Source organism: Lissotriton helveticus, chromosome 10 (assembly GCF_964261635.1).
Source record: "Lissotriton helveticus chromosome 10, aLisHel1.1, whole genome shotgun sequence".
NCBI lineage: Eukaryota > Metazoa > Chordata > Amphibia > Caudata > Salamandridae > Lissotriton > Lissotriton helveticus.
In genome coordinates, this window is record NC_136071.1 from 818,664,263 (window position 1) to 818,682,325 (window position 18,063).

The 18,063-nt window shown below is 47.4% G+C and overlaps 1 long non-coding RNA gene across 4 annotated transcripts in view; it reads right to left on the minus strand.

Moving 5' to 3' along the window:
• Positions 1-503: 503 nt before the first annotated feature.
• The window catches only part of LOC144784542 (uncharacterized), a 346,194-nt gene continuing 328,634 nt past the window's right edge, over positions 504-18,063 (minus strand). For all 4 annotated transcript variants that reach the window (XR_013601674.1, XR_013601676.1, XR_013601675.1 and 1 more), the window contains 3 exons: positions 16,061-16,251; positions 5,206-5,397; positions 504-599 (listed from right to left, as the gene is read on the minus strand). This is a non-coding gene — a long non-coding RNA (uncharacterized LOC144784542). The remainder of the gene's footprint in view (positions 600-5,205; positions 5,398-16,060; positions 16,252-18,063) is intronic.

The window sequence follows — 18,063 nt, forward strand, 5'->3', positions numbered from 1 at the left end:
CTAATTCAGTTCTTCACATTGCGGGATAGGGACCTGGTATTGGTTGCACCTTCTCTTCCGCTTGCTGTGCCTTCCACCCGTCTAATTTTTTTGCGGGGACTCTGTTGTAGTTGTTCCTTGAGCCCTTGCAAAAACATGTCATTTCTTCTAAAAAAGAAGATGTGGTTGGATCCTGTCTGGAGCTCGGGTTGCCTATTTCTGGTTCAGTCACTACACTAATCTCGCTTTGAAAACTGGATCGGTCTGACTTGCTAGTAGACTCAGTGACTTTATGAGGATTAGTCGTCCTATTGGGTGTAGATTGTCGTGGACTGTTTTCATCAAACTGCTAATATACTATGATACAAGCACCTATGCACATAAAAAGTTCTGCATATCCTGGATATTCTTGCTTCCTGAAGTCAATATTGTCACATGTTCACTAGATTGGATATAACTGACAGTAATTATTGATTTATATTATGATTGCTTTAAATGCAATAAGATAGTAAGCTCAGACTGGATTATTAAATATAAACTTTCTTTATTTTCGATATACAACAGAATAATGCTCCGAATCTTTTGAAGCAGGACTTCTTCTGCCCTCTGGGATCTTCAGTCTGAAATTAAACGTAACATGTTATTAATGTAGAGAAACATGCCTTGGTGCATTTCAGTAATAAAATGTTTTTTTTAAATTTACTTTCAGATCATAGTAACGTCTTGATTTGACAACCATAAATCAAATCAATCAACTGCAACCTTACTTATATGTGACTCTTTTTTCTTGACTTAATTCATGTTAATTCTAGCACACTGACTGTTGCCAACTGAATAAAAACAGTCAACTATTTTATATATTTGAATGTAATTGTCTTAAGAAAAATGTACAGAGATATATTTCAACATAAGAATAACTGTTTTTTAGCTAGCTAATCTGCAACCCATAGCTAGATTTCGGTGTTCAGTAACTCGTCAGCCCTCATTTGACAGCATGCTTAAAATTGAGCCATTTTCTTTAATATTTCCCTCCACGTCATAATTTTGGATGTAAGAAGATGAGGTCCAGTTCCTGGAGTTATTTCTGTGTGTGGGACAGACTTGTGCAAATGACTCGATTGAGAAGCTGCTCTTGTAAATAAATGTACTCATGCACAATATTACTTTGTAATGGTACAATATAGAGTGTACGTAAATCTTATTAAAGGGGCACAAAAGTCTGCCTGGAAAGTTTAGGAACAACCACAAACTAGAGTTTGTGAGCCATCTCAGACTCTTCCCTGAACCCTTCCACCAAATTATCCTAGAAAAAGAAATTCACTTTTGAGAATGGAAAGGCGAAGAACCCCAAAATGATCCCAGGTGTAATGGAAGGGAGTTCTCCAGCAGGAAATGTACTTGTAGAGCAAAATAAACAAATGATCATTGACGAAGCCAACAGTTCTGGATTTAATGTGTTAGAGCATGCAGCGTAAGCATATTCAAATCAGCAGGAGAGGCCAGAGAGGGCCATAGGTTTAAAGTGCACTCAAGCAGAGGCAGAAGGGTACATAGAATTGGCCAACAGTATTTGGGGATGGATGAATACTCCACTGTGCAGATCCAAGAAAAGAATGAGAAAGTTTCGAGTAGGGCCATAATGGGATCGCAAATCAGCCCTGGCAATTATGTCTGGTCGGCCATGGTGTGGGATAGGGGTGCTAGTAAGAGCACTGCTGCTGTGCTTTTGTTACAAGGGGCAGATGTTGCAGCACTGCAGTAAAACTGGCCCCCAGTAGAAAAAACAGCCCCCACTAGTCCAAAACCAGTCCCCACCCTTCAGGCCTACCTGAGAAATGCGGGGTGCCTGCTATGTCCAGCCTGGCCCTGGTTTCAGGTCAATAGTTAAAAGCAACTGGTTGAGGAAAGCCAGTCATTAAAAAGGGCAGACTAAAAGTTCACTTAAAGTACATATGGCAGTTGTGCTGTCAAAATCCAGATCTACGAAGTAGGTCTGTTCTGCAGCAACTATTATGCATGTATGATTTTTTTTTATTTGCCAAAAAAAGGATATCTTTAAGTTTTCTAGAAGCAGGCCTGTATCTTGCTTACACCATGCCATGTGCCAAATCCTGAAATGAACTTTACTTTTTAAAGATTAGTTTGCAGCTTTTAGAATTGTTATGTGTGAGAATAACCAACACAAATTATTGTGCTACAACTACAATATTGTGAAAGTAAGTATACATAGGTAAAACTTTGGAGGCACTTCTACTCACTAAAATATTTTTGACTATAATTTTGAGTTGATTTTCAATTATATTAGCTACTCTTTTCATTAAATAAATATCTCAAATGCAAAATAATAAGAACACAGAAAAAGATAATATATATGTATTACACAGATTCCTCAGGAGAATGCTAAAAGGACCTACGAGTTAAAGATACAAGGATTCAATAGAACAATACAAACATATAGCAAACATCCCACATCTGTTCCACAGCCAAAGGCTACTTCTTCAAAGCAGATAAAAAGAGATGAAAAATGCTGAGGGCAATGACATATCGAGTGTAATCAGGAAAATATGAATCACGAGTGAATGTAAGTACAACTAAACATTTCAATGTTAAGTATCTAAAGGATATGCTCATGGCATACATTAAGTAGAAATCATGCTAATATTAAAATTGTTAAAGAGTGAGAGCATAAATTAATAGTAATAGAACTGGCTACTTTCTGCCCAAACTGACCAAGACAAAACTCTGATGACTTCTTTTGGCCTACAACACATGCTAATCTAGTGACATGTCATACATCTTTATGGAAGCTCCACCTCTCATATTTGGTTACACTCTCGCTTTCAATTTTTGGTTTCAGCCTCGTTTTGATCAGTGGGATTGTGCACATTAAAGAGTTGCCAACAATATGTTTGCAAACATTCTAGGAATCGTTCCGTAAAAGTAACTGCATTGATACTGTGTTGTGTGTATTGGTTTATCTGTTGTTCTTGGACTCAGAATGCCCCTGCACAATGTTGCTCATCTGCATCCCTGCCCTATTTACACAGATGTAAGTATCTTTCGTGGAATACAAAAAAGAGATCATAAATTTGATAGCCAGGGCAGAATGAAGGGGACTATGTGCACTTCAAAATTCCTTTTTTGGAGTCACCCCAGCTTCAAAGGAACAACTGGGCACACTGAGTATAAGTACCAAATTGCATTTGACTCCCTGAAGCAGGCCATGGTCACAGCTCCTGTGTCAAGGCCCCTGACTTCTCCAATGGCATGGGGCAGTTTTATCACAGCTAAATGAAGAGGGCCTAAACCAATCTGTAGCCTTCATCTCTAGTAAGTTTTTTTCCAGGGAACAAAGGTGGAGTGCTATTAAATGGGAAACCTTTGCTGTGGTCTGGGCACTGAAGAAGTTACGAGCATACATCTTTGGGACTCATTTCATGATTCAGACAGACCACAGGGCCCCAGGTGGGTAATTCAAATGAGGGGTGTGAATCCAAAATTGGTGAGGTGGTCATTTCCCTACAGGGAAACTCCTGTCCTTTGTCAAGTTTCGCGCTAAAGCGGGAGCCAACACTCTCTGAACTGGTTTGAACTGGATTATGCATGAAGGGCACCAAATGTGCCCTGCACACAGACTATGTGGTGGACCCTTCCCCAATACACTAAAACCTGTCTGGGAGGTGGTCACACCTCCCTGAGACAGGATGCCAATTGTTCTGCTTTCCCCTCCTAAAGCTTGGCTCAGCAGCAGGTGGGCAGAATCGTGTCTCTGGTTGGCAGCAGCCACGTTCTGCTGTCCAGGTCTATAAGACGAGTACCGGGAGCACTGAGGGCCTAACAGAGGGCCTTTAAAGTGCTTGGAAGCATACCTCCCACACCTTTTACGATGTGGCGGTATGATTCGAACATGCTTGATACCAAACATAACAGGGTTCGTTACAGCCAGTTTTGAGATGGTATAGCGTAATGACGCAGTGCCCCTCTATATGTGATATGGCTGTCTCACAACACGGGAGAATGGACTCTGAAGGCTGTAGGGGGGTCCTGCTCATGCAGGGACAACCTCACACTTAGAACTGAACACCCTGCCTTCAGGACTGAAAAGGCCTACTGTAGGGGTGGCTTATAGGTTTTAAGTGCAGTGACCCTAGATATAGAGAAACCTATATGTATTGTAAGTGGTACTATCATCAGCTTACACAATGGCAGGCCTGTAGTGATAGTTTGAATGGTTTCCTATATGTGGCATAATACATACTCCAGCCTATGAGGGACATCTGGGGTGCCTATGCCGTGGGTACCTTAGCACCAAATACTAGGGACTTATAAGTGTACCCCAGTATCCAATCTGGGATGTACCTAAGTACTTACCATAACAATTTAGGGGAGAAAGCAGCAAGACCGGGGTCCTGATTAGCAGGATCCCAGTCAGACTAGTCAGAAACAGCATTACATCAAGCAAATAGTGGGGGTAACCATAGAGCAGATTCTATTTTCCTACACATCCTGTAACCCAGTACTATCCACGGTTGCCTGTTGCACCCATGGGCTAAACTAATTCAAATACTGAGTAAACACCACTGGGCTGGATGCTCGACCCTAGTTCACACGTAAATGTTCTGCATATTCTTCCTTGGTGAAGTGAACACTGTCACTTTTCCCCTGAATGGATACAACTGATAGCAATTATTGATCACAACTCATGCTGACTCCTTTCATATTTGTTGCAAATCTAACTTGTGTTAGTCACAATATTGGCCGTATTCCACCACAGGCCATTCCCAATTGATTATTGTTCACTAGGCACATCTTTACCAAGTGTTGAAACCTTTGACCATGAGAGACTGATCAGCCACATGTTTACTTTACAGAAATCTGTAATGCAGTCAGTTGTGAATGCGGGCAACCTTTGTAAGCAAATAGCAGCATAGGAGCAGAAACTTCCTGTAACCGGGGACTATCCACAGCTGCATATTGCACCCATGGGCCAAACTCATTAAAATACAGAGTTAACACCACTAGGTTAGATGCTCAATCCCAGTTCACAGAGAAATGTTCAGCATATTCTGGACATTGTTGCTTCCTGAAGTGAATATTGTCACATGTCCCTAGATTGGATATAACTGACAGCAATTATTGATTTATATTATTAATGTGTGAAATGCAATAAATAATAAGGTCAGACTGGTTTATTAAACATACATTTTCTTTATTTTGAATACTTACAGCAGAACGCTAGGAGTTTTCTAAAGCAGGATAGCTCCTTTCCGTGTGCAGTTCTGCACTCTGGGATCTTCAGTCAGATAGTAAACTCAGACTGGTTTATTAAATATAAACTTTCTTTATTTTTTATATACAGCAGAATAATGCTCCGAATCTTGTGAAGCAGGACCTCTGCTGCCCTCTGGTATCTTCAGTCTGAAATTAAATGTAACATGTTATTAATGTAGAGAAACATTCCTTGGTGCATATCAGTAATAAAATGTTTTTTTTTAATTTACTTTCAGAACATAGTAACGTCTTAATTTGAACAACCATAAATCAAATCAATCAACTGCAACCTTACTTATATGTGACTCTTTTTACTTGACTTAATTCATGTTGATTCTAGCCCACTGATTTTGGCCAACTAAATAAAAACAGTCAACTATTTTGTATATTTGAATGTAATTGTCTTTGGAAAAATGTACAGAAGATATATTTCAACATAAGAATAACTGTTTTTTAGCGAGTTAATCTGCAACCCGTAGCTAGATTTCGGTGTTCAGTAGATCGTAAGCCCTCAATTGACAGCATGCTTAAAGTTGAGTCATTTTCTTTCATATTTCCCTCTACATCATAGTTTTGGAGCTAAGAAGATGAGGTCCAGTTCATAGAGTCATTTCTGTCTGTGGGACAGACTTGTGCAAATGACTTGATTGAGAAGTTGCTCTGGTAAATAAATGTACTCCTGCACAATATTACCTTGTAATGGTATAATATAGAGTGTGAGTAATTCTTATTAAAGGGGCAAGGAAGTCTGTCTGGAAAGTTTAGGAACACCCACAAACCAGAGTTTGTGAGCGGTCTCAGACTCTTCCCTGAACCCTTCCACCAAATTATCCTAGAAAAAAAACACTTTTGAGAGTGGGAAAGCGAAGAACCCCAAAATGATCCCAGGTGTAATGGAAGGGAGTTCTCCAGCAGGAAATTTACTTGTAGAGCAAAATAAAGAATATATCATTGACGAAGCCAACAGTTCTGGATTTAATGTGTTAAAGTATGTAGCATAAGCATATTCAAATCAGCAGGAGAGGCCAGAGAGGGCTATAGGTTTAAAGTGCACCCAAGTAGAGGCAGAAGGGTACATAGAATGGGCCAACAGTATTTGGTGATGGATGAATACTCCACTGTGCAGAGCCAAGAAAAGAATGAGAAAGTTTCGAGCAGGGCCGGACTGGGATCGCAAATCAGCCCTGGCAATTATGTCTGATCGGCCTTTGGTGGGGGATGGGGGTGGGGGTGCTAGCAGGAGAACTGCTGCTCAGCTTTTGTTACAAGGGGCCGATTTTGCAGCCCTGCTGCAAAACTGCCCCCGAGTAGCAGAAACAGCCACCACTGGTCCAAAACCGGCCCCCACCCTTCAGGCCCACTGGGGAAATGCCCGGTGCCTGATATGTCCAGTCCAGCCCTGGTTTCAGGTCAATAGTTAAAAGCAAGTGGTTGAGGAAAGCCAGTCAGTAAAAGAGGCAGACTCAAAGTCCACTTAAAGTACATTGTAAACAATAAGTCTATGTGGAAGTGGTGCTATCAAAAGCCAGATCTACAAAGTAGGTCTGTTCTGCAGATACTACTATGCATGTACAATTTTTTTTTTTAATTTGCAAAAAAAAGGTTATCCTTACGTTTTCTAGGAGCAGGCCTGTATCTAGCTTACACCATGCCATGTGTTGCAAACCTCCCACATCTGTTCCACAGCCAAAGGCTACTTCTTCAAAGCAGATAAAAAGAGATGAAAATGCTGAGGGCAATGACATATTCTATGTCATCAGGAAAATATGAACCACAAGTGAATGTAAGTAACACTAAACATTTCAACATTAAGTATCTAAAGGATATGTTCACGGCATACATTAAGTAGAAATCATGCTAAAATTAAAAGTGTTAGGGGGCGTGGCTTCGAGGGCGCAGATGGCGGACGCGGCTCTGTAGAGCTCCTGCCGGCCCGATCCTTATCCGCTGATTTATCCTGGCCCTACACCCTCTTCCCTCGTCTCTACTGGTGCAGGAGTTAGCGGGAGTCCGGTGGAACACAGCGGTGTGATCGTTGCTGCTGGGGACTGCCGCCGGCGCGGCCGTGGACGACTGTGCCGGCTGGGCCTGACTGCAGCGCGGTAAGCCGGGACCTCAATTTTTGTCCTGCCCACCGGAGGACCCTAGCCGCGGGCCGGGCGTTGTGCGTCTTGGCCCGCAGGGTCGGAGTGGAGTCACCGGGGCTGTGGACCGGAGGGCCCGTTGGCCGTCTCCTGCGGTGTGGTGTCCCGACGGCTCGGCGGTGCGGACCTGAGGATCGTCCTGGTCGGCCTCCCCTGACAGACTCGAAGAGTCGGATGCACTGGCTGTGGCGGACGGCCTAGAGGCGCCATTCCGGCGGTTCCTCCTCGGACCCCTGCCTTGCAATATCCGCGCCTTGGTGGTGCGCCTCTCCCGTGCTTCTGGCCTGTGTCCTGGCGGGCTGGGGGCGGACGGATCCCGAGGGATTGGTGTACTGAGGACGCCCTGAACCTTGCTCGCCGACCATTCCCCCGTAGCAGATACATCTCACTGAGCTGCCCCGGCAGTGGCCATGACGAGAGGCAGGGGTGGTCATGCTGCCGCCACGACGGGGCCCATCGACAAGTTCACCGGCCCCCCCGGGGGGGTGCTGGTGCGGCCGGTGGAGGTCAAGCTGCTGGCCCGGACAATGCGGAGCTGCTGACGGCCATCACACAATCTCGGGATATGTTGGACGCGAAGATTGGTGCGGTGGGCGCCGATGTAATGCTGCTGCGCCAGGACCTCCGCAACGCGGTCGCTCGCATCACTGAGGCGGAAACCAGGGTCGCAACGGTGGAGGGCGACGTCGGAGCCCTGAAGAAGAGAGTCGCTGACCTGGAGCAGACGCAGCGGGGCCTGGCGCTCCGTGTGGAGGATGCGGAAGGGCGGGCAAGGCGGAACAACCTGCGCTTTGTTGGCTTTCCGGAGGACTGCGAGAAGGGGCCTATGGATGCCTTCCTATCCGGGTGGCTGGAGAGCTGGCTACCCCCGGACGCCCTGTCAAGCTGCTTCGTGGTGGAACGCGCCCACCGCGCCCTAACGCAAAAGCCGCCGGCAGGGGAGCGGCCCCGCCCGGTCATTGCTCGGATCCTTAACTATCATGATAGGGACGTCATCCTCCGAGAGGCCCGGCTCAAGGACACCCTGCTGTTTGATAACTGTAAAATTATGATCTTCCCGGACTATACTAAACTGGTCCAGCAGCAGAGACACTCTTTTCTGGCAGCCAAGGCCAAGCTGCGGGGCCTAAAGATCCAGTACTCGCTACTCTATCCGGCCCGCCTTCGCGTGCTCTTCAACTCGAAGACCCACTTCTTCGATACCCCGGAGGCCGTCTTCGCCTGGACTGACGAGACGGTCAGGCTTCGACCGCATATCCAGCCAGGGCTGCACTCTGGGTCCTCACGCAGTTCTTCTCAGGAACGGAGCGACCAACCGAACAAGGGGAAGCGGCATCGCAAATCTCGCTCGAGGCGGAGGTCCCTGTCCCGAGACCCCCTTTTGGGGGACACGCAGCCGGAGACGGATTGCTCTGGCGGGGGGCCCTGATTACATTCCACCGACATTTTGCTCCTTGTTTTTCATCTGTGGCCGTCCGCTGCGGTGACCACCTGCCGGTCGGCAGTACAGACATAATTTGGTGCAGTATTATCTGATTTCTTTTTCTTTTGGCCTTTGTTTGGGACTCATGTGAACTGATGCTCTTTATCATGCACCGCTTTTGATTGTGCCTTATGTTGGGGGGGAGGGGGGATGGGGCATGCTTTGCGGGCTGCCTCCTCCTGTTGGGTTTGGGGGGTGGTGTTGGGAGTGTGCTTGGTTGGTGGTAGGGGGGTTGGTTGGGATCCTTTGGCATGTCTGACTTTTGGCGCTATGTTTTGGGCCTGGAGTACCATATGCCGCGACAGATGCTTCATTGTTTTTTGAGGTATTGGGGTGGGGGAGGGGGGTCTTGGGATGTTGGGTGGTTAGATGGGGGGGTCTGCTTTTTGGGGTTTGGGGTCCTGTTTTCTGGGGTGCACGTGGTCTTTGTGACTTTTGCGACTATGGGGTCTGGAGCATGGGCCGGGAGTCGGGGAGTGTGGGGCTGGGTGCAATGTGATAATGGCTGATGTTCCTCACTCAGCGCCCTCTGGCGCTTCCATGCGTGTTCTTAGCTGGAATGTACGGGGTTTATTGGACAAGATTAAACGGGGGCGGTGCTTCGCTGGGCTAAGAGGGACATGGCGGATGTGCTCCTTCTTCAAGAGACACACATGCTGGGTACAAAGGCCCTGAGTCTGCAGCGCTTTGGCTTTCATCAGGTGTTCCATGCCGGATTTACTAGGGGCTCCAGGGGAGCGGCCGTTCTTATTCATAGACGGCTGGCATACGTTCATGAGCGTCAGTGGCTTGACCCCCAGGGACGCTTTGTATTTGTACAAGGGAAGGTTGGTGCGGAGCCTGTTGTATTTGGCTGTGTATATGCCCCCCCCCCTGCAATGGGCCTTAGCTGAACGATTGTTTGCCTTGTGGACTGAACTCCCCCACTCCATGGCTGTGATTGGTGGTGACTGGAACGATGTGATGGACGTGGCTTTGGACCGGCAGAGGAGGCCTGGAGTGGCACTTGTGTCCTCCCCTACACGGTTGGGGGCTATGGTTGATGGTCTGGGTTGGGTGGATGTATGGAGACATTTGCATGCGGAGCGGCGAGAGTACACCTATGTTTCGGCTGTCCATGGCTCCCTTTCGCGCTTGGATTGTGTGTTTGTTCCGAGGGCTTTCCTTGACAGAGTGATGGGGGCAGCGATTCGGCCTCGCGGGCTCTCTGATCATTCCCCAGTGGCGGTTCAAATTGACTTGTGCAAAACACGCCCCCCTTTCAGATGGCGAATGTCCGCGTGGCATCTGCAGCGCCCTGATTACTCCCAACATCTACGTAGCGCGATCGCCCACTATTGGCAGGACAACCTTACTGGGGGGATGGATGCAGTGACCGTATGGGAGGCTATGAAGCCCACCCTGCGGGGAATAGATATTGCTTGGTGTGCGTCTGCTCGCCGGACTCGGCTGGAAAGCATTGTTGCTGCTGCGGAGCGGGTGGAGGAGCTTGAGGCTCGACACAGCGAGGCACCCGATGATATGGCGCTGCGACTGCTCCTGCAGGCACAGCAGTCTTACTCCTCGATCTTATTAGACGAGGCTCGTCAGGCGTGGTTGGCTACCCGTAGCCGAGTTTACCAGTGGGGTGACAAGTCTTGCACTATGCTCCATAGGCTTTGCCAACAGAACCTGCAGCCTCTTACCCTGCCGGGCCTTGTTGATGGTGCAGGAGTGGCGATCACGGACCCAGCAACTCTTGCAACGAGTTTTTATTATGGGCATCAATATGCCTCCCGGGAGACCCTCTCCCCCGCCGCTATAGCAGATTATATTGCGTCGGTTCCCCCATCTGCTGTGTCCGATGAGGTGCGCGATGCCCTGGACCTTCCCCTGACGGCTGAGGAGCTGGGTGACGCGCTGGGTCAGCTGAATGTGGGCAAGGCGCCGGGGCCGAGCGGATTCCCCAGCGAATTCTATAAGAAGTTCCATCTGCAACTCGGGCCGCATTACTTGCGGGCCCTGGAACAGGCGCGAGACCATGGCTGCCTCCCACCGGATTGGCGCCATGCCGAAATCGTGGTGTTCCTGAAGCCGGGTAGGCCCCCTGATCGTCTTGAATCTTATCGCCCCATATCCCTCATTAACTTCGAGGCCAAGCTCCTGGCCAAGGCGCTGGCGAACCGCTTGCTTCCACACATCTCAGCCCTTGTCCACCCAGATCAAGCAGGCTTTATGCCGCGCCGGGCAACGCGACACAATATACGGCGGGCGCAGGCCGCAATACAAGCGATTGAGTCTTCGGAGGATCCGGCGGCGCTACTGCTGGCTGATATCGATAGTGCCTTTGATTCGGTCAGCTGGACCTTTCTTTTTACCCTGTTGCCGCTGCTGAACCTCGGCCCGGTCTTCCTCTCCTATGTCAGGCTGCTTTATACCGAGATCACAGCCTCGGTGCGTATCTCAGGGGCGGCATCAGCTCGTTTCCCAGTGTCCAGGGGCACGCGTCAAGGTTGTCCGCTCTCCCCTTACCTCTTCGCGCTGGCCATGGAGCCGCTGGCCGCCAGGGTGCGCCGCGATGAGCTCTACCGTGGCTTCGTCTGGGGTGCAGATCATCGGACCGCATAGCTTTATATGCGGATGATGTGCTATTCTTCATGTCCGACCTGCAGCGTACGGGTCCTCGTGTCCTGGAACTGATGCAGGAGTTTGGTCAGGCATCGGGGCTCTTCCTTAACCCGCGCAAGTCGACCATATGGGTGCTGGGGAGTGACACAGTGGCCTGCCCTTGGGCTGCATCCCTTCAGATGGCTGTGGAGGGTATGAAGTACCTGGGTGTCTTCCTCTCTGCTTCGCCCGCAGTGGCGTGGGACCGGAACATCCAGCCAGTGTGGGATCGGGTTCAACTGGACGTCAAGACATGGACGCGCATGCCTCTTAATATCTACGGCCGATCGGCCATCTTTAAGATGCTGGCCTTGCCCCGTCTCCTTTACCAATTGCAGAATCATCCCTTCCAGGTTGACCTGCAGTGGTTCCGTACTGTTAACTCTGTGCTGGGCCGGTTTCTGTGGGCTGGAGGTGCCTCCAGAGTGGCGCTGCGCACATGCTTCCTCTCTACATACTGCGGCGGCTTGGCGACCGCAGATATTTTGTCTTACTATCAGGCTTCCCATCTCCTTGTGCTTAACGAGTGGTGGTATGGGGACCGTAGTGACCCGGCCTATGCACTGGAGCATTCTCTGATGGGTGGCGCCTCCCTTCACACCTTGTTGTATTCGGCCGGGTGGAGGCGACTACTTCCACAGATCACCCAGGTGGTCTTCGCGGTCTGGCGGCGGGCCCTGCACCGTATGGGCTGGTGGGGTCGGCTGACGGCTGAAACCCCGTTGTGGCGTAATGGCCTATTACCGGCGTTGGCGTCCCTGTCCGGGTTTGACGGCTGGGATGCGATCGGGATCTCGTCCCTCGGCCATGTCCTCTCTGGTACTACCCTAAAATCCTTTCAGGACCTCAGTTCTGAATTTAGCATGCCCAGGACCCAGTTCTTGCGCTACCTTCAATTTCGCCACGCTCTTACTCCTAGCCTGGTGGGCTTGGAGCAGCTCCCGGACTTTAGTCCCATCGAGGCAAAACTTTTTATGGGAGACCTGGGTGACAAGAAGGTCTCTCAGATATACCGTTCTCTGGTCACTCACTGTTCCCCGTCGCTCTCGGCGCTGAAGGCCTCTTGGGAGGATGATGTTGGTCCCCTGGATGACGACGACTGGCGCGAGGCCCTTGAATCTCCCCGTGGTGCTGCTATAGCTATCCGCCTCCGCTTCATCCAGTTCAAATACCTCCACCGGGCTTACTATACTAGACACCGTCTATGGCGGGCGGGCCTTGTCGCGACTCCGGAGTGCCTGAGGTGTGGTTCTGGAGAGGGCACCCTTTTTCATACTGTGTGGTCCTGTGAGAGACTGACTCGATTCTGGGCTGGGGTTTGGGACTGCCTGTCTGAGGTGTTGGGATGGGACCTGCCCCGTACCCCTAGGCTGGGCCTTCTTCATGTTCTGGAAAACGTGGGGGGCAATATTTACAAACGCCATTTGTTCTTGCTGGGGCTAGTGGTGGCGAAGAGAGATTTGGCGCAGGCCTGGAAGAGCGAGCGCGCCCCCCCACTCGGGGCCTGGAAGGCGGGCCTGGACTTCCTCATGGGTCTGGAGCAGCCTGTTTTCGAAGCCCGGGGATGTCCCCGCAAACATTACAAAATCTGGAAACGGTGGGCGGATTACAGGGGCCTGCTCCTTGACCCCCCCGTGGATATTGATGATGCATTACCGCTGGATGTGGATCCCGCACTCTAGGCTGCTGGCCGGCTCCACCTTTGTAGGTCATCTCCTGTTGCTGAACTGTGATCACGTGCACTGGGTTAGGGTGGGATAAGGGGTGGGTAGCTGCGGGCGGGGTTGGTTGGCGTTTTGGGGTTGGGTGGGTGGGGTAGTTCGATATCTTTCAGTCTATAACGCTGAGTTCTATGCTGTACTAATGCTGTGTCTCTTTCTATTTGTCGTTGACAGTCTCCTCCTGACTGTGGAGGGCTGTCCTGAAATTTCCTTGAACTCATAATAAAATTGGTTTTGAAAAAAAAAAAATTAAAAGTGTTAAAGAGTGAGAGCATAAATTAATAGTAATAGAACTGGCTACTTTCTGCCCAAACTGACCAAGACGAAACTCTGATGACTTCTTTTGGCCTACAACACATGCTAATCTAGTGCCTTGTCATATATCTTTATGGAAGCTCCACCTCTCATATTTGGTTACACTCTGTCATTCAATCTTTGGTGTCAGCCTCATTGTGATCAGTGGGATTGTGTGCATTAAAGATTTGCCAACAATATATTTGCAAACATTGTAGGAATCATTCCATCGTAAAAGTAACTGCATTTATTCTGTGTTGTATGTATTGGCTTATCAGTTGTTCTTGGACTCAGAATGCCCCTGCAAGATGTTGCTCATATGCATCCCTGCCCTTAGTCACACAGATTCAAGTATCTTCTGTGGAATACAAAAAAGAGATCCTGACTTTGATAGCCAGGGCAGAATGTGCACTTCAAAGTTCCTTCTTTGGAGTCACCCCAGCTTCAAAGGAACAACTGGGCACACTGAGTATAAGTGCCAAAAAGCATTTGACTCCCTGAAGCAGGCCATGGTCACAGCTCCTGTGTCAAGGCCCCTGACTTCTCCAATGGCATGGGGCAGTTTTATCACAGCTAATTGAAGAGGGCCTAAACCAATCTGTAGCCTTCATCTCTAGGAGGTTTTTTTCCAGGGAACAAAGGTGGGGTGCTATTAAATGGGAAACCTTTGCTGTGGTCTGGGCACTGAAGAAGTTGAGACCATACGTCTTTAGGACTCGTATCATGATTCAGACAGACCACTGGCCCCCAGGTGGATAATTCAAATGAAGGGCGTGAATCCGAAATTGTTGAGGTGGTCCATTTCCCTCCAGGGATACTCCCTTGTCCGTAGTCAAGTTTCGTGTCAGAGCGGGAGCCAATGGCTCCCTGAACTGGTTTGAACTGGATTATGCATGAAGGCAACCAAATGTGCCCTGCACACAGACTATGTGGCAACCTTTTCCCAATACACTACCCAGTCTGGAAGGTGGTCACACCTCCCTGAGACAGGATGCCTATTGTTCTGCCTTCCCCTCCTGAAGCTTGGCTCAGCAGCAGTTGGGCAGAATCGTGTCTCTGGTTGACAGCAGCCATGTTCTGCTGTCCAGGTCTAGAAGACGAGTACCGGGAGCACTGAGGGCCTAACAGAGGGCCTTTACAGTGCTTGGAAGCATACCTCCCACACCTTTTACGATGTGGCGGTATAATTCGAACATGCTTGATACCAAACATAACAGAGTTCGTTACAGCCAGTTTTGAGATGGTATAGCGTAATGACGCAGTGCCCCTCTATATGTGATATGGCTGTCTCAAACACGGGAGAATGGACTCTGAAGGCTGTAGGGGGGTCCTGCTCATGCAGGGACAACCTCACACTTAGAACTGAGCACCCTGCCTTCAGGGCTGAAAAGGCCTGCTGTAGGGGTGACTTACAGGTTTTAAGTGCAGTGACCCTAGATATTGGGAAACCTATATATTTTGTAAGTGGTACTATCATCAGCTTACACAATGGCAGGCCTGTAGTGATAGTTTGAATGGTTTACCATATGTGGCATAATACATGCTCCAGCCTATGAGGGACATCTGGGGTACCTATGCCGTGGGTACCTTAGCACCATATACTAGGGACTTATAATTGTACCCCAGTATCCAATCTGGGATGTACCTAAGTACTTACCATAACAATTTAGGGGAGAAAGCAGCAAGACTGGGGTCCTGATTAGCAGGATCCCAGTCAGACTAGTCAGAAACAGCATTACATCAAGCAAAAAGTGGGGGTAACCATAGAAGCAGATTCTATTTTCCTACACATCCTGTAACCCAGTACTATCCACGGTTGCCTGTTGCACCCATGGGCTAAACTAATTCAAATACTGAGTAAACACCACTGGGCTGGATGCTCGACCCTAGTTCACACGTAAATGTTCTGCATATTCTTCATATTCTTCCTTGTTGAAGTGAACACTGTCACTTTTCCCCTGAATGGATGCAACTGATAGCAGTTATTGATCACAACTCATGCTGACTCCTTTCACATTTGTTGCAAATCTAACTTGTGTTAGTCACAATATTGGCTGTATTCCACCACAGGCCATTCCCAATTGATTATTGTTCACTAGGCACATCTTTACCAAGTTTTGAAACCTTTGACCATGAGAGACTGATCAGCAACATGTTTACTTTACAGAAATCTGTAATGCAGTCAGGTGTGAATGCGGGCAACCTTTGTTAGCAAATAGCAGCATAGGAGCAGAAACTTACTGTATCCGGGGACTATCCACAGCTGCATATTGCACCCATGGGCCAAACTCATTAAAATACAGAGATAACACCACTGGGCTAGATGCTCAATCCCAGTTCACAGGGAAATATTCAGCATATTCTGGATATTCTTGCTTCCTGAAGTGAATATTGTCACATGTCCCTAGATTGGATATAACTGACAGCAATTATTGATTTATATTATTAATGTGTGAAATGCAATAAATAATAAGGTCAGACTGGTTTATTAAACATACATTTTCTTTATTTTGAATACTTACAGCAGAACGCTAGGAGTTTTCTAAAGCAGGATGACTCCTTTCCTTGTGCAGTTCTGCACTCTGGGATCTTCAGTCAGATAGTAAGCTCAGACTGGTTTATTAAATATAAACTTTCTTTATTTTTTATATACAGCAGAATAATGCTCCGAATCTTTGGAAGCAGGACCTCTGCTGCCTCTGGTATCTTCAGTCTGAAATTAAATGTAACATGTTATTAATGTAGAGAAATATTCCTTGGTGCATATCAGTAATAAAATGTTTTTTTTAATTTACTTTCAGAACATAGTAACGTCTTCATTTGAACAACCATAAATCAAATCAATCAACTGCAACCTTACTTATATGTGACTCTTTTTTCTTGACTTAATTCATGTTGATTCTAGCACACTGATTTTGGCCAACTGAATAAAAACAGTCAACTATTTTGTATATTTTAATGTAATTGTCTTTAGAAAAATGTACAGAAGATATATTTCAACATAAGAATAACAGTTTTTTTAGCTAGATAGTCTGCAACCCGTAGCTAGATTTCGGTGTTCAGTAGATCGTAAGCCCTCCTTTGACAGCATGCTTAAAGTTGAGTCATTTTCTTTCATATTTCCCTCTACATCATAGTTTTGGAGCTAAGAAGATGAGGTCCAGTTCATAGAGTCATTTCTGTCTGTGGGACAGACTTGTGAAAATGACTCGATTGAGAAGTTGCTCTTGTAAATAAATGTACTCATACACAATATTACCTTGTAATGGTATAATATAGAGTGTGAGTAATTCTTATTAAAGGGGCAAGGAAGTCTGCCTGGAAAGTTTAGGAACACCCACAAACCAGAGTTTGTGAGCGGTCCCAGACTCTTCCCTGAACCCTTCCACCAAATTATCCTAGAAAAAAACACTTTTGAGAGTGGGAAAGCGAAAAACCCCAAAATGATCCCAGGTGTAATGGAAGGGAGTTCTCCAGCAGGAAATTTACTTGTAGAGCAAAATAAAGAAATGATCATTGACGAAGCCAACAGTTCTGGATTTAATGTGTTAGAGTATGCAGCATAGCATATTCAAATCAGCAGGAGAGGCCAGAGAGGGATATAGGTTTAAAGTGCACCCAAGTACAGGCAGAAGGGTACATAGAATGGGCCAACAGTATTTGGTGATGGATGAATACTCCACTATGCAGAGCCAAGAAAAGAATGAGAAAGTTTCGAGCAGGGCCGGACTGGGATCGCAAATCAGCCCTGGCAATTATGTCTGACCGGCCCTTGGTGGGGGATGGGGGTGGGGGTGCTAGCAGGAGAACTGCTGCTCAGCTTTTGTTACAAGGGGCCGATTTTGCAGCCCTGCTGCAAAACTGCCCCGAGTAGCAGAAACAGCCATCACTGGTCCAAAACCGGCCCCCACCCTTCAGGCCCACTGGGGAAATGCCCGGTGCCTGATATGTCCAGTCCGGCCCTGGTTTCAGGTCAATAGTTAAAAGCAAGTGGTTGAGGAAAGCCAGTCAGTAAAAGAGGCAGACTCAAAGTCCACTTAAAGTACATTGTAAACAATAAGTCTATGTGGCAGTGGTGCTGTCAAAAGCCAGATCTACAAAGTAGGTCTGTTCTGCAGATACTACTATGCATGTACAATTCTTTTTTTAATTTGCCAAAAAAAGGATATCCTTACGTTTTCTAGGAGCAGGCCTGTATCTAGCTTACACCATGCCATGTGTTGCAAACATCCCACATCTGTTCCACAGACAAAGGCTACTTGTTCAAAGCATATAAAAAGAGATGAAAAATGCTGAGGGCAATGACATATTCCATGTCATCAGGAAAATATGAATCACAAGTGAATGTAAGTACAACTAAACATTTCAACATTAAGTATCTAAAGGATATGTTCATGGCATACATTAAATAGAAATCATGCTAAAATTAAAAGTGTTAAAGAGTGAGAGCATAAATTAATAGTAATAGAACTGGCTACTTTCTGCCCAAACTGACCAAGACGAAACTCTGATGACTTCTTTTGGC